The sequence below is a fragment of the Pongo pygmaeus genome, chromosome 6, assembly GCF_028885625.2.
Source record: "Pongo pygmaeus isolate AG05252 chromosome 6, NHGRI_mPonPyg2-v2.0_pri, whole genome shotgun sequence".
Classification (NCBI taxonomy): Eukaryota; Metazoa; Chordata; class Mammalia; order Primates; family Hominidae; genus Pongo; species Pongo pygmaeus.
The window spans coordinates 135,596,679-135,619,716 of NC_072379.2; the positions used below are offsets into that span (position 1 = coordinate 135,596,679).

The 23,038-nt window shown below is 36.4% G+C and overlaps 1 long non-coding RNA gene across 1 annotated transcript in view; it reads right to left on the minus strand.

Annotated features, from left to right (window-relative positions):
- The window catches only part of LOC134739897 (uncharacterized), a 35,146-nt gene extending 12,572 nt beyond the window's left edge, over positions 1–22,574 (minus strand). The window contains exon 1 of the long non-coding RNA XR_010126995.1: positions 22,454–22,574. This is a non-coding gene — a long non-coding RNA (uncharacterized LOC134739897). The remainder of the gene's footprint in view (positions 1–22,453) is intronic.
- Positions 22,575–23,038: the final 464 nt, after the last annotated feature.

Genomic DNA, 23,038 nt, shown 5'->3' on the forward strand with positions numbered 1-23,038 from the left:
TTCCATTGTATCAGAGAAGAAACTTGATATTATTTCAATTTTTTGAATGATTCAAAACTTGTTTTGTGACCTAACATATGGTCTATCCTTGAGAATGATATCTGTGCTGAGGAAAATAATGTGTATTCTGCATCCATTGGATGAAATGTTCTGTAAATATTTATTAGATCCACTTGGTCTATCATTCAGATTAAGTCCGATGCTTCTTTATTGATTTTCTGTCTGGAAGATCTGTCCAAGGCTGAAAGTGAGGTGTTGAAGTCTTCAGCTATGATTGCATTGGAATCTCCTCTCTAATTCTTATAATATTTGCTTTGTACATCTGAGTGCTCAAGTGCTGGGTGTATATACATTTAAAATAGTTATATCTTCTTGTTGAATTGACCCCTCTATTATTATATAGTGACTTTCTTTGTCTTTTCATAAGTTTTTGTCTTGAAGTCTATTTTGTCTGATAGAAGTTGAGCTACTCCTACTCTTTTTTGGCATGGATTCTTTTTCCAACCCTTTATTTTCAGTCTATGTATGTCTTTAGAGGAAAAAAATGTTTCTTGTAGACAACAGATTAATGCATCTTGCTTTTTTAAACATTTAGCCCCTCTATGTCTTTTGACTGGTGAGTTTAATCCAATCAATTTGAGTTTACATTCAATGTTATTATTGATAAGTAATAACTTATTTCTGCCATTTTGCTATATGTTTTCTGGTTGTTTTGTGGTTTTCTCTTCGTTCTTTCTTTCCTTCCTGTTTTCTTTTATTGAAGGTGATTTTCTCTGGTGATATGATTTAGTTTCTTGTTTTTGATTTTTTATTTATCCATTGTATATTTTTTGGTTTGAGATTACCATGAGGCTTGAAAATACTATCTTATAACCTCTTATTTTAAGCTGATAAGAACTTAACACTATGCATAAACAAACAAGCAAAAAGAAAACAAATAAAAATTCTATGCTTTAACTTCGTTTCACCGCTTTTTAACTTTTTGTTGTGTCTATATCTTATTGTACTGTCCATGTTTTGAAAAGTTGTTGTAGTTATTATATTCAGTCAGTACATTGTTTATTTTTTCCTGCTTAGGACAAGAGTAGTTCACATGCCACAGTTACAGTGTTATATTATTCTGTGTTTTTTCTGTATGCTTACTATGACTAGTGAGTTTTGAACCTTCAGGTGATTATTTATTTCCCCTTAAGGCCCTTTTCTTTCTGATTAAATTACTCCCCTTATCATTTGTAGGACAAGTCTGTTGATGATGAAATCCCTCAGCTCTTGTTTCTCTGGGAAAGTTTTTATTTCTCCTTGATATTTAAAGGATATTTTCACTGGACACAATATTCTAGAATATTTTGTTTTGTTTTGTTTTTTTCCTTAAGCACTTTACATATGTCGTGTCTTCCCTCCTGGCCTGTAAGATTTCCACTGAAAAGTCTGTTGCCAGACATATTGGAGCTCCATTTTATTTTCTTTATTTATTTTCTTGCTGTTTTTGGAATCATTTTTTAATCCTTGATCTTTGGGGGTTTGATTATTAAATGCCTTGTGGTAGTCTTTTTTGGATCAATTCTGCTTGGCATTCTACAACCTTCTTGTATTTGGATATTGATATCTTTCTCTAGCTTTGGGAAGTTCTCTGTTATTATCCCTTTGAATAAATTTTCTTCCTCTGTCTCTGTCCCTACCTCCTCTTTAAGGAACAATAGCTCTTAGATTTGCTGTTTTGAGGCTATTTTGTAGATCCTGTTGGCATGCTTTATTGCTTTTTATTATTTATTCTTTAATCTCCTCTGACTGTGTATTTTCAAATAGCCTAACTTCAAGCTCTCTAATTCTGCTTGATCAATCCTGCTATTGAAGACACTGATGCATTCTTCAGTATGCCAATTACATTTTTCAGTTCCAGAATATTTACTTGATTCTTTCAAATTATTTCAATCTGTTTGTAAAATTTATCTGATAGAATTCTGATTTCCTTCTCTGTGTTGTCCTGAATTTCTTTGAGTTTCCTCAATACAGATACTTTGACTTGTCTGTCTGAAAGGTCACATATCTCTGTTTCTCCTAGATTGGCTTCTGGATCTTTATTTCCTTTATTTGGTGGGTTCATGTTTTCATGGATTGTCTTGATGGTTGTCTGTATTTGGGCATTGAACAGTTAGGTATTTATTGTAGTCTTTGCAGTCTGGGCTTGTTTGTACCCATCCTTCTTGGGAAGGCTTTCCAGATATTCAAGAGGACCCCAAAACCCATAACCTTAATCTATTGATAAGAAAACCATTAAATACACTCAGATTAGGGGACATACTGTAAGATACCTGACCAATACTCCTCAAGACTGCCAAGATCATAAAAAACAAGTAAAGACTGATAAAAATATCATAGGCCGTGGGAAAATGGAGAAACATGAAAACTAAAAATAATGTGGTACCCTGGATTAGATCCTGGAACAGAAAGAGGGTATTAACTAATGGTAAAACTGATGAAACATAAATAGGCTGGAATTCAGTTAATAGTAACTCACCAATATCAATTTCTTAGTTTTGACAAATATAACAAAATGAGGTAAGATACTAACAATAAGGGAATTAGATAAGGCATATGCAAGATTTCTTCATATTATACTTGTAACTATATTGTAAATCCAAAACTATTCTAAAAGACACTTCATTTAAAACATAAAACAATTTTTTAAAATAAATTGTTTTAAATGTAGGTAAACAACATCCCATTACTGTAAAGTTGAATTAACAGTATTTTATACTTGAAGCAAACATGAAAAAAGAAGAGAGAATGTTGTCTTATTTTGACTGAGCATATATTAGCTAGTTAGTCTTAAATATTTAAGTAATTAATCCTCAAAAAAGTACAGTCACTGGGCTGTTTAACAACATAACACAGAGATTTCATAATTTTGTTCCATGTGGAATATCTTTTACGCTTGGTTTCAGTTAGGAAATTACTTTTTATTACAGCAGGTTAGGGGCTGTTAAACTACTGTCATTGCCACAGTGTTGGGCAGATCCTAGAGAATAATCAAACAAATAGAAAGCCCTTGGATGCTGACCATAGAGCAGAGTGCCACATTGCATGAACAGATGCCTTTTTTTAAAAAATTAAAGCAGGCAGCTGGCATTCTACAGGGTATGTTGGGGAGAAACAATCTTCTTAGCAGTCGTGTAGAAAACTGCATTTAAAATCTAAAGTGTGAATAACTGTTGATACAGAGAGCAAGAATTCTGATGAGAAATGCTAACTCAGCACTTCTTGCCAGGTTTGCAGCAGCATGAGACAGAAGGAAGAAAATCTGCAAAGCTTGAGTGAAAAAGTGGAAGGAACAGAGAAAATTACATGAGTAATCTCAGCTTCAGGTTTCTACCAGTTTCTTGGAAAAATACTAAATTCAAAATGAGTACCTAAACTATAATTTGTGTATGAATATTTGTGTTTAGCTATGATGAGCTATATGTTGTTCCCATTCTGTTGCCTTTTAAACATTCTCAATTGAATAATAAGATCAAGTGTAACTATTGATAGATATTTTGTTGTTGTTGTTCGTGGACATATCACAGCACCTAGAACAATGTCTGGCACAAAATAAATGCTAAGTAAATATTTGGTGAAGAGCAAAATGAATGATATCTCCTACTGGTGCCACGGGCTACTGATGTCTCTCAGTGAGGGCAGGGAGTCTTAGAGGCCGCAGAGAAGGAAAGTGTGTCTCTAGCCAATTTTTATTATTGGAACATCTGATAATTCCCTCTTGCTGGGCCACTAGGCTTTCCTGTTGTTGTCAGCAGAGCCCCTGTTTTATCTAGAGGAAGAATGACCTACTGGGCCAATGTTTTAGTCAGTTTCAGCTGCTATAACAAAATACAATAGACTGTGTAGTTTAAACAACCGACATTTATTTTCTTCCAGCTCTAGATTCTGGAGGTCTGAAATCAGGATGCCAGCACCATGGTCAGGTTCTGCTCAGGGCTCTTTTCCTGGCTCACATGTGATTCCCCTCTCAGTGTGTTTTCAAATGGCCTTTCCACAGGGCATGCAAATGAAGAGAGAGAGAGAGTGTTTTCAAATGGCCTTTCCACAGGGCATGCAAATGAAGAGGGAGGGAGTGGGAGGGAGAGAGAGAAAAGAATGAAGAGGGGTGAGGGGAGAGGGAGGGAGGGAGAGAGAGAGGGAGAGAAGAGAGTGTCCAATCTGTCTTTCTCCTCTTAGAACTATTTCCATCATGAGGGTTCTGCCCTGTAACTTCATTTAAACCTAATAACCTCTCAAAGGCCCTACTTCCAAATACCATCACACTGGAGGTTAGGGCTCCACTATATGAATTTTGGGGAATACATTCATTCCATAATAGCCACCTTCTGTTGCCAGCTTGAGCAGCTTGAGTGTCTAGAGATGCTGGGCCTGGGTCACCTTTCTTTGGGTAGGAGGTCCTATGAAGCTTTGATATTATGTCATTCCTTTAGTCCTTGGGTCTTTAATCAGTTTGCCTTCCTCTTCCCATTTTTTTCAGTGTTCTCTTTTAATTGCCTCTTGCATTATTTCCAGAATTTTTAGTTGTACTTAACAAGAATGAGCAGGGAGAAATGAGTCTATGCTGACTTGTTCTCACCGGAAAGTGCATTTAATTTTGAAGTCCACAGAAAGCTCAGCTAAATCTCAATGTCTTATTGCCATAAGCTTCCCACAATTATTCAACAACTTCAAGTCCAGTGGTTTTCCTGCTGTGATGTCAATAGCCAGAACAAACTACCTTCGCCTAGGGAGTCCCTGAGCTAAGTATTCTGTTAATAAAACCAACTTATAAGTTCTGTTCTTAAGCTACTTGATTACTGTGAGAGTGAACTCACTATATCAGAGAGCAAAAAGTGGAAAATTACTTTAAAGGGTTAATATTGGTCATTTTAATCTCATTGGCATAAAAATGTGCTCTGAGTTGTCTTATGGAATTTTCCTCTCTCTCCTTGGCAAGCTTGAGTCTCTTAATTTTGATTTCTTTTAGTTTTATTCAGAGAATTAAGATATCATTTGTGTTTGTATAAAAATGTTTTAACTGAGCTTATTATGCTTGAAAAGAAGTGACAATAACTATTTTGACTTATTACTTTCTGTCTGGTTAGGATAATCAAACATTCAGCAAGGAAGAATCAAAGCACCGTAGGTGGTATAAATGAGCATGAGAAAGAGCTTCCGAAAAATCTCTTCCAAATAGAGAACACATCCAGCTCCCTTCTCTCCCCTCTTCCCACCACCCACATTCTCCCCCTACTTTTAGACTATTCCTGAACCAGGAAGTAAAAGTTGTGAGTGGGAAGGGGTGGGGAGTGTGTATGTGTAACCAACAAGGGAATTTATTCTTTTGATGAATCATGATTGTACTATAATCACATATTCCCACATGCAGTCCTGAATTCCTGTGCCAGCATTCAACTCCCTTTGCAAAGCTGGCACCTTCTATTTCCTTCACCAGCATTTCAAGCAAAATGATATATCAGAAAATTAGAGCTATAAAGAGCCCTTAGATGCTCAAATTCCAGTGTCTCACTTACTGAAGAGAAATGGAGGACCTGGAACATTGTGGAAATCATTCAATTTCATATTCTTCTTATAGGCAGAGCTAGAGTTAGAAGCCCTATATTCTGGCTCCTGGGCCAGTGCTCTTTCTATGATATCAGGATGTCTCAGTTGTAGCCACCATAGCTCTCATGCTTTAACAAATATATTCAGTAAAGCTAGGAGTAGGTGAGAGGCTACCTCACTGCTGCGTAGGACTATAAAAATGTCAAAAAAAAAATAAACAGGCAAACAAGTGATGACTGTAGCTGTAAAAACACAACTTGAAACATACACTCAATGCTATGATTCCTATGACTGGTACTCTGTGTATTCCCACATCTCTTTCATCTTTACTACTTCTTCTTTGTCTTTGTCTTTTTCTTTTTTTTTTTTTTTTTTGGATGGAGTCTTGCTCTGTTGCCCAGACTGGAGTGCAGTGGCATGATCTTGGCTCACTGCAAGCTCTGCCTCCCGGGTTCACGCCATTCTCCTGCTTCAGCCTCCCAAGTAGCTGGGACCACAGGCTCCCACCACCACGCCCAGCTAATTTTTTGTAGTTTTAGTAGAGACGGTGTTTCACCGTGTTAGTCAGGATGGTCTTGATCTCCTGACCTTGTGATCCACCCACCTCGGCCTCCCAAAGTGCTGGGATTACAGGCTCTTCTTTTTTTTTATTTTTTGCTTATAATGATAGGGACATTATAGGAGCTACAGGGGTATTTTTGTTTTAATATTAAAAATATTTCTACTGGAATAGGACAAAATGTCTCACAGCCAAAACCCAGGGACTTAAGGGAAAAGTCTAATAGCCAGACCAAGCAGAAGGTTCCCATTTCCCCATATGCCCAACTTTAACAGAGGCCCTAGCATGTGGGAAATATATGAATCTTTGAATGATATTTCCTATGATAAAGGCCTGTTTTATTCCAGGTTTTGTATATTAGAACAAAGAAATTGATGCAGATATTATTAGAGTGTTTAGCAATAATATGGAAAGAAGTCACAAAGTCTGTTAAGTTAACCATACATCAGAGCAGGATCAGAACCTGATATCTGAAGAGTTGGAATCCCACCTCTGAAACGAGGAGTTGTACCTGGGAGAGAAACAATATTATTAATTGGAAAATATTCCCTATAATGCTAGGATTAAATAAAAATGGATAAAATAAAAATGTACAAGACCAAACACTTCTTCATTTCTATATGGACCTGAATATCATCCTGTCTGGATGAAAAAGAGTAATCATAGTCAAGAGTAGGTACACTCATGGCAAATTAAGCAAGATTTGATTTTTAGCCATGGTGAGTTTGCAGACTAATTGCTCTAATATGTGAGGTGAATGAGGAGCTTATACAGAAACACAGGCAGATTTTGAAAGCATATCAGAGATCAAGGTGGTTTGACATAAGTTGGGAAACTATAAAGTTAATTCTGCTGATAAGGGGAATTTTCTCAGAGAGACAGAGAAAAGCTGAGGAAATAGAAATAAATTATTTTTAAGTGCTGTCTAATTATATAGCTATGGAAAAAAATTGTAAAGCTGTTGGAAAAAGTTGAAAAAAATTAGAATAAGCATATTTGAATATCTGAAAGATGATCATGTGGCATTGGGATTAGACATCTAGAGGATGTCACTGAAAGAACTAGGACCAGTGGGGAAAGTTACATGAAAACATATTTATGTGAACACGAGGAAAAAGTTTCCAAGAGCAAAAAGTGTTCAAAATAATAGTAGCTTTAGAAATGAGTAGTTTACTCTTATCATTGGTGGGATTCAAATATAGGCTTAATGTCATAATGAAAGCAGCATAAGGATGTATTAGTCCGTTTGCATTGCTATAAAGCAATACCTAAGACTGGGTAATTTTAAAAAGAAAAGAGGTTTGTTTGACTCATGGCTCTGCAGGTTGTACAAGAAGCATGGCACCAGCATCTGCTGTGCTTCCGGTGAGGGCTTCAGGAAGCTTTCACTTACAACGGAAGGCAAGTGGAGACAGTGTGTCACATGGTGAGAGAGGGAGCAAGACAGAGAGGAGATGCCAGGGTCTTTTTAACAATCAGATCCCATAGCAACTAATAGAGCGAGAACTCACTCATTACTGCCAGGATGGCACCAAGCCCATCATGAGGAATCCACACTCATTACCCAAATAACTCCCAATAGATCCCACCTCCAACACTGGGGAATCACATTTCAACATGAGATTTTTGGAGGGGACAGATATCCAAACTATATCAAAGGAGAATTCAAGAGTCTAACAGATTCGTAACTATAAAGTTCTTAATAAACCCTCACACAACAAAACTCAGCCTGCTATGACTTTGTGGAACTCTTAAGATTACTCTGGCTAGTTGAGCATTAGGAAAACAACAAGACCCTGGTTGGCCCTTTCAACCTCCATTCCAGAAACAGTAACTCAGTATCTTTAGGAACTATGTGCAGATTTTGACACCAGTGTTTCACATCAACCTGACTGTCTTAATTTCTCAGATTCAGTAAATGTCTGTATTCCCTCAGGAGAGCTACATCTAAGTGTTTGTGTTTATATAAATACACACATAATTATATATTGTTCACAATGGAAAACATAAATGGAACCCTTGCTAGTGGATATAACAAATACCTATTACATAAATCAGGTTCTTGGTAGGAAACATAACTCCCTCCAGATGGTTCAAATTAAGAGACTTTAATGAAGGGACTGCTTACAGAATTGTGTGTTGCATTAAGGTAACCAGGGAAAATTCTGAGGCCAGCAGTAGCTGGAAGCTATTATTGCTGCTAAGGATGAAGGTATCAGTGAGAGATCAATATTCCAGGAGCCCATGAAATCCCAAGGAGCTGCAGACTCTTCTGTGGACAGGGAAGTTGATAGCTACTGCCCTGCTTCACCAGGAATGAAGCAACAAGAACTTCTTTGCTTATTTGCTGTCCCCTCTTACTCTGTGATCTTCCAATGCCACTCTGTGGTCAATTCCTACCAGATGTCAGCCCAGCAAAGGGAGCCCTGCTAAAGCAAGGCTGGAAATGACAGAGAATGAATCTGGATGATCAAAGGTCAAATGAAGAGCAGCCAGCAAGCCAATAAGAGACAACAGCTGAAATGTAGCCCTCAGCCGTGACATATATTGCTAGATGTTGATTAGATGTGTGTTTTATTCTTGTTATTGTTTGTAATTTTTATTTTGTTCTTTTTTTCTCTCTTTTTTTAATTTTATTATTATTATACTTTAAGTTTTAGGATACATGTGCACAATGTGCAGGTTAGTTACATATGTATACATGTGTCATGCTGGTGTGCTGCACCCATTAACTCGTCATTTAGCATTAGGTATATCTCCTAATGCTATCACTTCCCCCTCCCCCCACCCCACAACAGTCCCCAGAGTGTGATGTTCCCCTTCCTGTGTCCGTGTGTTCTCATTGTTCAATTCCCACCTATGAGTGAGAACATGCGGTGTTTGGTTTCTTGTCCTTGCGATAGTTTACTCTGAGAATGATGATTTCCAATTTCATCCATGTCCCTACAAAGGACGTGAACTCATCATTTTTTATGGCTGCATAGTATTCCATGGTGTATATGTGCCACATTTTCTTAATCCAGTCTATCATTGTTGGACATTTGGGTTGGTTCCAAGTCTTTGCTATAGTGAATACTGCCACAATAAACATACGTGTGCATGAGTCTTTATAGCAGCATGATTTATAGTCCTTTGGGTATACACCCAGTAATGGGATGGCTGGGTCAAATGGTATTTCTAGTTCTAGATCCCTGAGGAATCGCCACACTGACTTCCACAATGGTTGAACTAGTTTACAGTCCCACCAACAGTGTAAAAGTGGAAAAAATGTTAAGGGCAGCCAGAGAGAAAGGTTGGGTTACACACAAAGGGAAGCCCATCAGACTGACAGCGGATCTCTCAGCAGAAACTCTACAAGCCAGAAGAGAGTGGGGGCCAATATTCAACATTCTTAAAGAAAAGAATTTTCAACCCAGAATTTCATATCCAGCCAAACTAAGCTTCATAAGTGAAGGAGAAATAAAATACTTTACAGACAAACAAATGCTGAGAGATTTTGTCACCATTAGGCCTGCCCTAAATTGCTCCTGAAGGAAGCACTAAACATGGAAAGAAACAACCAGTACCAGCCGCTGCAAAATTATGCCAAAATGTAAAGACCATCAAGACTAGGAAGAAACTGCATCAACTAACGAGCAAAATAACCAGCTAACATCATAATGACAGGATCAAATTCACACATAACAATATTAACTTTAAATGTAAATGGATTAAATGTTCCAATTAAAAGACACAGACTGGCAAATTGGATAAAGAGTCAAGACCCATCAGTGTGCTGTATTCAGGAAACCCATCTCACGTGCAGAGACACACATAGGCTCAAAATAAAAGGATGGAGGAAGATCTACCAAGCAAATGGAAAACAAAAAAAGGCAGGGGTTACAATCCTAGACTCTGATAAAACAGACTTTAAACTAACAAAGATCAAAAGAGACAAAGAAGGCCATTACATAGTGGTAAAGGGATCAATTCAACAAGAAGAGCTAACCTAAATATATATGCACCCAATACAGGAGCACCCAGATTCATAAAGCAAGTCCTGAGTGACCTACAAAGAGACTATTTTGTTCTTGTTGCTGTTTTCATAAGGCCTTTCAAGACAGGTTTGAGGTAGTGACTTCTTTTATATCTAGCAGCTCATTTCATGGAAGCACAAACCATATTCAGCTCTAATTTTCTCCTACATTGTCTTTCCTTTGGTTTTGTCGAAGTAAGATATTTCTCAACATTTCTCCTTACATTTGCCCCAAATGCTGCAAATCTGGTGACATTCTCTTTATCAGATAGTTGTATTGTTTATATTACTAATCTAATGATTGACCAATATGACTGCTGAACAAGTGATATAAAGTAATGATAAATTGTAGTAGCTACAATCTGCCTGTCATGCCAGCTGTTTAAACCAATGGAGTCATTACTAAAACATTGGGTGATATTCATGGACATAAGAAACTCAGTAATTTCAAGAACTGATCATTTTTGAAAGCATATCAAATATTGTATCTTAAGCCTTTGATGCTGACTTTTGCAAAACTGAATATTTGGAAAAAATACATATTCACTTCTTTTGAAGTTTCTCTTACACTGATTTCCCGAGATACTTCATATTTCAACCTAGAAATGTCTTTAGTTTTCTCTCTCTGCTTCCCTTTATTTAGTGTCCCCTAGTTTTCTCTTGTCTCTTCAGTCCTACATTCATCATCTAAACATTATTTCATAGTATTAATATTTAGACTTACAAGGCTTCTATAACACTGTAAATATGTTATTTAAAATAAGATCAATTTCATAGATTGGAGAATAGAAAGTAGAATTGTGGAGAGGGAAAAAAAGATCTTGTATTTCTAGAGTTTCCCAAAAATTTCAATACAAAAGTTAAGAGATAGTTTGCCCAGCACTTCATTCGGTCCCACATTACCAAGGCCTAAATCTGGCAAGAACACATATTGAATTACATAGAAAAAAATAACATCGGCCGGGCGTGGTGGCTCACACCTGTAATCCCAGTACTTTGGGAGGCCGAGGCAGGTGGATCACCTGAGGTCAGGAGTTTGAGACCAGCCTGGCCAACATGGCAAAATGCCATCTCTACTAAAAATGCCAAAATTAGCAAGGCGTGGTGGTGGGCGCCTGTAATCCCAGCTACTTGGAAGGCTGAGGAAGGAGAATCGCTTGAACCTGGGAGGCGGAGGTTGCAGTGAGCTGAGATCACACAACTGCACTACAGCCTGGGCGAAAGAGGAAAACTCCATCTCAAAAAAAAAAGAAAAAGAAAAAAAGGAAAAACAATATCTTCTTTAATGCTTCAAGATACAGGTTTACATTAATTGAGTGAAAGAACAATATATATTTATGTATCGATGATATTAATACATAAATATATATTTAACTCAGTTTTTTTATATCTATAACAAAATGGAACAAAATATTTTGTTATAGATATAAAAAAATTAATGAAAACTAAAATGAGTTCATGATCCTTAGCAAGAGTTTCAGAAAGAGAGGTATCTAGATAATTTAGGTTTTGCTAATATTTTCCCTTTATTTTTCTTTATAGTACTTGGTATTACTGAATATAAACCCAGGACATCCACGATATGGAAATAATATTAGAATTCACAGTAAAAGCAATAGGATAGGTAGCAAGAAGGATTCCTTTAGGAAAAGATGAACACTATGTAAATGACTAGAGGAAGGAACCAAGATAGGAAGGTCTTGGTTTTCAGACACATAAGCTTCTATTAGTGGAAGTTAGGACTGCCACGATACTGCTTTGATGGTGAGGTACATGGACCTAATTTCTCTCAATTATTGTGGGAACTTGTGATGTTTTTCTGACATTTCACAGTCATTAAAGAAGAGGGTTGTGTAAAACAGCGTTAGAGAGGATGGTCTCTTTTAATGTGGGTTACTACCAGCTTTTATTTCATTTCTATTTCCTCTCCAACCCTGTACGCTCTGCTAAAATTAAAAAACAAAGAATCAATTCCTCATTTCAAAGCAGGAAGAGGATCTTTTTCAGAGGACATATAATAAGGCCACTAAATCTCAGCTCATTTGGACCAGCCCATGGTGTCCTGGAAATGTAACAATCATACATAAATGTTTTATCAATTCTAATAATTTATTAATTATTCATATTTAACATTTTTACTTTAGAAAATGAGGTTACAACTTATTGAAAGTATTTAAAAATATCTGTAGGCCTACCATTGATACAGTTGTCGTTTCCTTAAACCTTCAAACTTGTTTTTGTTTGTTTGTTTTTGTCTTGGTAGCATGGCTTGACAACTATATCTAGTCAACATACAAACCAATAAGTTGTGACCCATTTGAGGGTAGAATATAGGTCTTGTTTGTTGTTTGAAAATTGTCCATTGATACCTTCAAGTAAGAGCAAAAAAGATCTTAAACTTAAAATTGTATATAATGGGGGCCAATAGGTTGGTTGAAAATTTTGTAAATATAAAGCATTTTGAAAATAAATACTACATTGTGCAAGCTCTGGTTAGCACATAAGTTGATGTTGCATGAAATAGGAAGATATTGGTGACACTGAGGTCACAATAGAAAAAGCAGTACTCATCTTGCTTTCTGCCATATACGACCACAAATTTTTACTATTTTAAGATATTGAATAACTAGCAACACATGTCTACAGTCCTTACCTTAAGGAGAAAAAAAGAGGTATCAAAGAGCTGATTTCAGAAAAATAAGTCAGTGAGACTTTTCACAGCTCATTACTGCAAAAGAGGCAGCTATGCAGAAAAATAGTTCTAAAAATCTGCCCGGGGTCCCCTTGAGTCTGTTGCTGAATAATAAATTGTCTTTATATAAGGTGAAAGTTCATGAATCTAGGCAAAAAATAAAATAACAAAGACAGAGAAACTTAAAGATTGTCAATTTCTGAAGCTTACATAAGACTGGGATACATTCAAGTTTATCCAGAGTAGAAAATCCCCTTAGAATACCAGGGCATTTAATAAAAATCCCAGAAGAGTAAAATCTTAGAGTATGGCTAAAATAGCCCTGTAATAAAAGCTCCTAGATACCTTACCAAACAAATCTTAAAAATACCAAGTTAATTTGCAAGTAACATAATTGCCAGGCAAAATGAAATTTCATACACTATAAAGAAAACAGTAAAATCCAGTTGTGTAGTAAGAGAGCATCTACAAAGTCAAACATCAAATTAAAAAAAAATCACCAGACACATAAATAAACAGGAAAATGTGACCCATAACCAGAAGAAAATTCAGTCAATGAAAATAGACTCAGAATGGACAGAAATAAAGCAAATAAAGAAATAAAGCAATTAGCAGAAAGGAACTTGAAATAAATGTGATTAAAACTTGAGAAGACATGAACATACAAAGATAAATAGAAGATGTAAAAAGAGGCATGCACTACTTCTGGTGATCAAAAATATAGCATTTAATGTAAAGAAATTTGCATGAGAAAACATCAGTAAATCCGAAAACATAGCAATAGAAACTACCACAATGAAGCTGTGAGAGTAAAAATAAAGTGGAAAAAAAGCTGAACAGAGACTCAATTATCAATGGGAAAATAGCAGCCAACAAAGAAGTTGGAATTGGAAAGACGAAGGAAAATTATTTGAAGAATTAATGGCTAGGTCTTTCCCAAATATGATGGAAATTCTAAACACAGAGATCCAAGAATGTGGAAGAAACTCCAGCAGAATAGACACAAAATTGCACTATGATAAACTGTAATAAAATTCCTGAAAATAAATGATAAAGAAGTATTAAACACTGCCAGAGAAAAAGAGAGACAAAGAATTGCCACAAATTTCCCATTAGAAATCCAAGCCATTAGATAATGGAACAACATCTTTAAAAGGGTTAAAGAAACAACAGAAAACAAAACAAAAAAAACCCTGTCAACTGAAAATGCTACAGGAAGAGAAAATATCCTTAAAAAAAAAAAAAAAAAAAAAAAAAGATACTTTGTGACACACATAAAACCTGAGAGAAATATTTGCCAGGAAACATCATGGCCCACTTAAAAATTACTCGAAAGATGTAAATATGCCTGAAGTGTTGTTTGGTTTTGCTTTTTGTTTTGCTTTGTTTTATTTAAAGGAAGAAAATGTGGATCCCAGAAAAGTATGAAAGATTCATGGGGATCATGGAAAAAATTACAAGTTTTAGGAAGGATCTTTTAGTCAGATGACCTGCAGCAGGTACAAGAGAATGTGTCATTATCAGTAGCCAGTAAAAACTTAGAAAGTGCAAAGACAGGCCAAATGACTTCCTTCCTTTCTCTATTGGTTTACGATACGAGACAAAATAACATCCACCAGCATATCGTATTTCTAAACTCACCCAAACAAATTCCCTTGTGACACCTGTGGTCAAGACGGAAACATTTATGTATGATGACTATACACTTGAGTGTATTCTTAGTCAATTAAGGATTGTACTCTAAAAGTATTAGTAACAGAAAAACAGAAAAAATTAATAAACAGGATTTTTTGATAAGCATTTTCAATTATTGAAAGGAAAGTTTGTCTTAGAAGCTGATACTCTTTTACAATAGAAAATTTTTTTTTCTAATTAAGATAAATTTTATGCAGAGTAATGTTATGAAAAAATCATTGATTAAAGTATGCAAACTCTGCCTTTCAATAACTTATGACTTTCCTTATGTTAGTCTATTTCCCTGTGATTTTATAGTTTTTTTTGTGGGGGGGAGACGGAAATATGCAGTATTTGGATTTTAAAAATCTCTAGACATTTTTACAGTTTCAATAATCTTTCTCTAAATTTCCATATAGTCACAAATCTCTTTTTGTCATTCAGCTACTTTTAAGTGGCAAGGTAAGACCACAGTTAATCCCTGGAACTGCATTCTCACAGTAAATCCATGGAACACTGAAGATGTAGTTTAAATTTGAAGCTCTGTTTAGTGTTTTATAATAACTTGTTTTTGCTAGATTTTTCTGAAGTGGTTAATAAACCTATTATAAACTCTGGGTAAAGGCAAATCCTTTAATTAAACACACCGAAACCGCCTAGGTACACACTGGATAAAAAATTAGAAGGCTTTTAAATATTTAAGAGGGAGGAATATAAATTGGTAAGAGAATATTATTGGAGAAGACAGGTTGCAGAAAGAATAGTGAAACAGAGATTAATTATTTCTCTCTCCTCCCCCAAAATAGTAGACATGATTACAAGTTGATAAAGTTCAAGGCATTATGATTGCTTCATCTTTGTCTAAGTTTTACTCCTCTTTCTTCAAGAACTTATTGATTTATAGAATATTTATTAGTGAAATATTAAAGGTGGGAGGTCTAGTATCTCTCTCTGTCTCTCTCTCTCTCTCTCTCACACACACACACACACACACACAGAGCCCACAAGTACTGCTCTTTCCCAAAGAAGCCTAAATATGTAGGCAAGACCTGAAACCAAGCAAACTGTGAGTATTCCAATGGAGACTTGTAGAGGTGGTGAGGATTACACTGCTTCCATGACATATAGAGCCAAATATTTGAGGGTTATAAATATCCTTATTAGTCTCCGTATATTAAGGATTCTTAAATAGTAGTTTTATTAAATGAGCCAAATTTGAATTTTATTAATATTTATACTCAATATTACTTAAACACTTAAAAAATATTCTTCAAGTAAAAATTTATCCTGGAACTTTTCTTGATTGGGCAGTTAGATAATACTAGGAAGCATTGCCATCTGATTTCACCTAGGGCTTCACTGTCACCTCAAAATAATAACATTTCGGTCTCTGCTCATTCATGCATAAGAAACAGAAAGAATCTTATTTCATGACTTGAAATATAAAACTAAAGTTGTTCCTTTAAGAAAGAATTTTTTGAATCTATTAAGAGGCCCCAGGAGAAATGGAGGCACTCGGAAGTCTGGCTGTGGAGGAAGAAGTAAGAATATTAACTTCCATAGTTCAATTACTATCTATATCTTGGTGATGCTCAAATTTGTATCTCAAATCCAGATCACTCCCCTGAGATTTGGACCAACATGTCCCATTGCCTATTTTTATTTCTGCCCAGATGCTTCACAGGCAACTACACTGAACTGTGCAAAACTGGAACTTGTTTCCTCCTCTAAACCTTCTCTTCATCTTGGGTTTTCTATCTCTATGAAAGTCTCCAAACGAAAAAGTGGCTAAAATGAGGTGGGCAATGCTGCGACAGGCTGTGTTGGTAAGATAGGGGGAATAGTGTGATCTAACATGGACATGGTAGATCTTTCCATGAAAAGGCACTGGTCATTTTCTTACATCTGTTAAGAAAAGTTATGAAATATTTCAAATATATTTGTTTTGTTTTTGGTATTATCAAGTATTTTATCAAGCTTATTTTATATATTATCAAGTATTATGTCTCACAATTCCAAAAGTCATACATATTTCCCCCATTCTAGGATTTGCAATGGTATATAGCAATATTTGGAAGTGTAGTATAGCACAGGATACAGAATTTAGAAAGACTCCAGGGGCATGGGCTAACATGTTTAAGATGGCACCACCGCTTGCTAGATTCCCCAAAACAGAAACTATTTTCCTGGATTACTTATTCTCCCTCCTTCTGACTTCCAAGCAATCATCAACTACATTTGATTATGCCTTTCAAGTATTTACAAGAGTGTGGTGGGATTCTATTCACTGAAACCTACTCTTTTTTTTCTGCTCCAAGTTTCTCAGTCATGTGAGCATGCACAGAAGAAGCAGTAGCCAATAAGAAACAAGATATTATATGTGATTTTTAGTGATGTTCACCCCAAATGTATAGCTTTTCACTCCCCAGCCCCATGGCTTCCATATCATACTTTGAAGTTAAGTCTGTCTATGAACAATGAAATGTGAAGAGACGTGACATGTATCATTTCCAGATGGATCCTTTAAAGGCCAAGGAGGGAATTCATCATGTCCCCTCTCACTTCTGTAGTGATCTGAGAACTGGGAAGCATATGCTAGCATGAAGCTTTACTATGTCAGCTTCCTGAGCAATTGTGATGAGCGGCAACCCCCATCAGCCCACATTGAACACGGACCAGGAATAAGAAATAACATTTTGATATGTTAAGCTTCCCACATTTTGGGTTTGTTCATCTTGACAATATAAACTAGTCCATCCTGACTGATGCTTATTATTTAAATAATAGTTGAGCAACAACCTAATATTTATTTTTCTCCTATCCTCCATGGAGTGTTTCTCAGAAGACAATAGATTGAACAATTTGAAGAATAGCAGCTTAAGTGAAGTCTCTCATTTCTTTGACCATTAAGTGTGAAGTGCCTGAGACTATAGAGGAAACTGCAAACATGTCCTTCTTCACATGAAAGCAGGAAGGAGAAGAAATGAGAGCCAAGTGAAGGAGAAAGCCCCTTTTAAAATAGTCAGATCTCATGAGAACTAACTCACTATCACAAGAAAAAGATGGGGGAAAATGCTCCCATGATTCAATTATCTCCACCTTGTCCCTCCCACAACATGTGGGGATTATGGGAACTATAATCCAAGATGAAATTTAGCTGGGGACACAAAGCCAAGCCATGTCAATTTTCTTCATCCTTTTAGGAAAGGTAGATACTTAGAAACAGCATAGTTCCTCCTCCTTAGCAAATCTTCCCCTCTAATTTATTGACATTTCTCACCTTAGTTTCACTAAAGAAACTGAGGTCATCATGACCCCCACCCCCCACAACTCTTAAGAGGGCTCCCTGACTCAGCCATAGTCGTCTTCTGTCAGCTTTTTATATTGCAACCCAAGTGATGTTTCTCTAAAAACACATCTAAGCCTTCAGGATCCTTTTAAAAATCCTTCAGTGTTTTTTCTCATTGCCCTAAGATAAGGTACAAAATTCCCTACTAGGACCTATATGATTTTGCAATGTCTGGTTCTTCCTCTATTCTTGCCTTATCCTGCACCACTACTCATGATTTATTACTACCACCCTGAGCTTCTTTCAGTCATTCAAAAGCAGTATGTTCCTTATTGCCTCTAGGCAATTGCACTTACCATTCCACTTTATGGAATGATCTTCCTTTTCTTCACTGACTAGTACCCTACCAGTGCTTCAGGTTTTAAACTTAAGTGCCCGTTCCACTGGAAAATGTTGATGAACTGCTATTTGCAGAAATTATGGCAAAAGCAATCCTGGAACCATCTTGTACTTGGAAGGTTCTATTTCTCCCATCCTGACTTCTCTCCTATAAAAACTTAGAGATGTGAAGAACCAAAGGCAAGGGATGCTCTAGAATTTAGAGAGAAACTTGGTTTCATCTTTCCTAATATTATATATTAGTAGGATTGCAAATGTCACCTGAAGGTATTCACCTATAGAAATAAAGATCATGAAGGCTCACTTCAATTTTGTAATTGAAGGTCTTGGCCTGATCGGGTTCACAAAAAGGCCCATGCCCAGGATTCCATCCACATAAAGAATTATGGCTAAGGCCTTGTAATAATAAACAATGAATATTATTTTTGGACATTACTTTAGTCTTTTTTTTTGTAGATATACCATATTTTATTTTATTTTATTTTTTTGCCAAACCCCTACTGGTAGATATTTAGATTGTTTCTAGTTTGGACTATATTATATAATGTTTCAAGGTACTTTTTTTTTACATTGTTAGTGTATCTTTTTTTGATTGTTTGTTTTTTGTTTTATTATTATTATACTTTAAGTTTTAGGGTATGTGTGCACAATGTACAGGTTAGTTACATATGTGTACATGTGCCATGCTGGTGTGCTGCACCCATTAACTCATCATTTAGCATTAGGTATATCTCCTAATGCTATCCCTCCCCCCTCCCCCCACCCCACAACAGTCCCCAGAGTGTGATGTTCCCCTTCCTGTGTCCATGTGTTCTCATTAATTCCCATCTATGAGTGAGAACATGCGGTGTTTGGTTTTTTGTCCTTGTGATAGTTTACTAAGAATGACGATTTCCAATTTCATCCATGTCCCTACAAAGGACATGAACTCATCATTTTTTATGGCTGTGTAGTATTCCATGGTGTATATGTGCCACATTTTCTTAATCCAGTCTATCATTGTTGGACATTTGGATTGGTTCCAAGTCTTTGCTATTGTGAATAGTACCGCAATAAACATACGCGTGCATGTGTCTTTATAGCAGCATGATTTATAGTCCTTTGGGTATATACCCAGTAATGGGATGGCTGGGTCAAATGGTATTTCTAGTTCTAGATCCCTGAGGAATCGCCATACTGACTTCCACAATGGTTGAACTAGTTTACAGTCCCACCAACGGTGTAAAAGAGTTCTTATTTCTCCACATCCTCTCCAGCACCTGTTGTTTCCTGACTTTTTAATGATTGCCATTCTAACTGGTGTGAGATGGTATCTCATTGTGGTTTTGATTTGCATTTCTCTGATGGCCAGTGATAATGAGCATTTTTTCATGTGTCTTTTGGCTGCATAAACCCCATTGTCTCAGCCCAAAATCTCCTTAAGCTGATAAGCAACTTCAGCAAAGTCTCAGGATACACAATCAATGTACAAAAATCAAAAGCATTCTTATACACCAATAACAGAAAAACAGAGAGCCAAATCATGCGTGAACTCCCATTCACAATTGCTTCAAAGAGAATAAAATACTTAGGAATCCAACTTACAAGGGATGTGAAGGACCTCTTCAAGGAGAACTACAAACCACTGCTCAAGGAAATAAAAGAGGATACAAACAAATGGAAGAACATTCCTTGCTCATGGGTAGGAAGAATCAATATAGTGAAAATGGCCATACTGCCCAAGGTAATTTATAGATTCAATGCCATCCCCATCAAGCTACCAATGACTTTCTTCACAGAATTGGAAAAAACTACTTTAAAGTTCATATGGAACCAAAAAAGAGCCCACATCGCCAAGTCAATCCTAAGCCAAAAGAACAAAGCTGGAGGCATCACGCTATCTGACTTCAAACTATACTACAAGGCTACAGTAACCAAAACAGCATGGTACTGGTACCAAAACAGAGATATAGATCAATGGAACAGAACAGAGCCATCAGAAATAATGCCGCATATCTACAACTATCTGATCTTTGACAAACCTGAGAAAAACAAGCAATGGGGAAAGGATTCCCTATTTAATAAATGGTGCTGGGAAAACTGGCTAGCCATATGGAGAAAGCTGAAACTGGATCCCTTCCTTACACCTTATACAAAAATTAATAAGATGGATTAAAGACTTAAACGTTAGACCTAAAACCATAAAAACCCTAGAAGAAAACCTAGGCATTACCATTCAGGACATAGGCATGGGCAAGGACTTCATGTCTAAAACACCAAAAGCAATGGCAACAAAAGCCAAAATTGACAAATGGGGTCTAATTAAACTAAAGAGCTTCTGCACAGCAAAAGATACTACCATCACAGTGAACAGGCAACCTACAAAATGGGAGAAAATTTTTGCAACCTACTCATCTGACAAAGGGCTAATATCCAGAATCTACAATGAACTCAAACAAATTTACAAGAAAAAAACAAACAACCCCATCAAAAAGTAGGCGAGGGATATTTTAGTCTTAAAGAAATGTTTGGTTACCTTAATCTATTCCTCTCTCCCAACTCCATTTAACTTATGTCTCCATTTTTTTCTTCATTAATTTTTTTATCTTTCACCCATGAGTACACTTATCATAATTGAATCATTTAGTTTGTTACTGTTCAAGTTGTTCTCCCATCTCCTTCCTCTTGTAACTACACCTATTGATAGAATAAACTATACCAATTATCCTCACTCATTCAACCTAGAGTCAATGATTTGATATGAATGATTTGACCCTACCTTAGTTTGTTATTCCAACTGACTCTTAGTGGTCAGGAAATTCCCTGTTATCCAAAGAGAGTAGCTCACACTCCCTTCTATGATTTCTCTGCAGTACAGTTATATGTCACTTAATAATGATAATAAATTCTAAGAAATTGTATTGTGGTGTGAACATCATAGAGTACACTCACACAAACCCAGATGGTTTAGCCTACTGCATATCTAGGTTAGATGATAGAGCCTATTGCTCGTATGCTGCAAACCTGTACAGCATGTTAGTGCAGGCAACACTGTAGCAACAGTGACATATCTAAGGTACAGTAAATATAGGCAACACTGTGGCAACCGTGACATATCTAAACATATCTAAAGATAGGAAAGGTACAGTAAAAATGACGCAGAAAAGATAAAAAATAATATACCTGTACAGGGCACTTACCATGAATGCAGCTTGCAGGACTGTAAGTTGCTCTGGGTGAGTCAGTGAGTGAATGTGAAGGCCTATAATATTATTGTATTCTACTACAAACTTTATAAACACTGTGCACCTAGGCTACACTACATTTATTTGAAAATATTTTTTTCTTCAACAGTAAATTAACCTTTACTTAAATAACATTTTAACTTTATAAACTTTTAAGTTTTTTAACTTTTTGACTCTTTTATAATAACAGCTTAAAACACAAACACATTGTATAGCTATACAAAAATGTTTTCTTCTTTTATATCTCTATTCTGTAAGCTTTTTTATTTTTAGATTTTTTTTACTTTTTAAACTTTTTTTGTTAAAAATTAAGACACAAACACGTTAGCCTAGGTCTACACAGGGTCAGGATCACCAGTATCACTGTCTTCTGCCTGCACATCCTGTCCCATTGGAGAGTTTTCAGGGGCAAAAACATGCATGGAGCTGTCATCTCCTGTGATAACAATGCCTTCTGGAATATCTCCCAAAGGACATGCCTGAGGCTGTTTTACAGTTAGCATATATTTGGTATACTCTAAAATGAAATTAAAAAGTATAGTAAATGCATAAACCAGTAACATAGTTGTTTATGTTATGTTTATGTTATTACCATTGCTGACCATAATGGACATACAACACTTTATGGTGCTATGGTTTTAAGGAATAGATGAGAGAGTTCTAATGCACTATGCTGGTGGTGAAATATCTTCCCAGGAATGATTGGATGACTGCAGATTACCAAGAAGGCTGGTGAATAGGTAACTATATTGCCTGTGAGGAACAACAGACTTAGAGTGACCAGGTCACTGCTTATTCTAAAATGCCCTTGCACCTCAGTGGTTGTATTCATGAGCTATTATATTTATGGATTTCCCAGACCACTGAAACCCAGAAACAAAAAGGATCATTTGGAAATTCCAGAATAGTAGATTAGCCTCAGGGTAAAACCAAACAAACAAATTTTATTAGTCTGTTTTCACACTGCTGATAAAGACATACCCGAGACTGAGCAAGAAGAAGGTTTAATTGGACTTACAGTTCCATGTGTCTGGGGAAGCCTCACAATCATAGTAGAAGGCAAGGAGGAGCAAGTCCCATCTTATACAGATGGCAGCAGGCAAAAAGAGAATGAGGAAGACACAAAAGTGGAAACTCCTGATAAAATCATGAGATCTCATGAGTCTTATTCACTACCACGAGAACAGTATGGAGGAAACCGCCCCTGTGATTCAATTGTCTCCCACAGGGTCCCTCCCACAACACGTGAGAATTATGGGAGTACAATTCAAGATGAGATTTGGGTGGGGACACAGCCAAACTATATTGTAAACAATAAAAAGGATGCCAGTAGCCAGGGAAAATAGGTCTGTCTCAGCAAAAATCCAACAATGGCACTTGCATGCAGGGTCAATACTTACAGCCAGACACTTATTCTATGGCAACTGCTTACAGATCAGGAAGGTATAAGGGAACACAGAGAAAGTCATAACCTCTGCAGATATGCAGAACAGATTTAGGGAGTTACGGGGAGAAGCTCAGCAAGAAATCTGAGAAGAGCTAGGGCTGGGTTCTTATGCCATACTTTACTTCCCATTCCCCACCGAAGGGCTATAGGAAAGGG